The sequence below is a fragment of the Octopus bimaculoides genome, chromosome 7, assembly GCF_001194135.2.
Source record: "Octopus bimaculoides isolate UCB-OBI-ISO-001 chromosome 7, ASM119413v2, whole genome shotgun sequence".
Classification (NCBI taxonomy): Eukaryota; Metazoa; Mollusca; class Cephalopoda; order Octopoda; family Octopodidae; genus Octopus; species Octopus bimaculoides.
Genome location: NC_068987.1, coordinates 23653833 through 23654657, shown reverse-complemented (window position 1 = coordinate 23654657; position 825 = coordinate 23653833). Strand labels below are relative to the sequence as shown.

Below are 825 nucleotides of genomic sequence, written 5' to 3'. Positions count from 1 at the left end.
ATATATATATATATATATATATATATATATATATATACATATATATATATATATATACATACATACTAGGTTGAGGAAAAAGTTTGTGCACCATGTTAAAATAATGAACTGATTGAACACACACACCACAAAAATATATAAAAAAGCATAATTCTAACTCAGTGCATGAATTTTGTCCTCAACCATTGTGAAGGCACGTGGCTTAATGCTGTTGCACTCATGATTGCGAGATCGTGGGTTCGATTCTCTGACTGGGCGTTGCGCTGTGTTCTTGAGAAAAGCTCTTCATTTCACGTTGCTCTGTAATCATTTTGACATCCGACATGTGGCACCTGTTGCATCTGTACAGAGAATGTTAATCTGATGGAGGGAGTGAGCTTATGTCAACACAAACATTTGATCACTATAAACAAATCATCTGTGTGGTTGTTCGGTAAGAAATTGTTGAACACTCATACATCATCTAACGACAGGAGAGTCCATCATGTATAATATATAATGCATATATGTATACATATATATGCATGTAAATATATATATATATATATGTGTGTGGGTGCATATATATACACTACATTATATATATATTTTTATTTATTTATTTATGGGTTTCAGCCAAGTGGCTGCGGTCATGCTGGAGCACCACACACACACACACATACTGTAAGTGTCCAGGAAGAGAGTTGTTTCCCAAGGTAGATATAATATTTGACAGATAGATAGAGATGTGTATGTATATATATATATATATTATCAACATTTTATACATATATATATATATGTATATATATATATATATATATATATATATATATATATATATAT

The 825-nt window shown here is 30.5% G+C and overlaps 1 protein-coding gene across 1 annotated transcript in view; it reads right to left on the bottom strand.

The window, feature by feature from the left end:
* LOC106878872 (uncharacterized) overlaps nt 1-825 on the bottom strand; it is a 33089-nt gene that overhangs the window by 30649 nt on the left and 1615 nt on the right. The gene's annotated exons all lie outside the window — the stretch shown is intronic.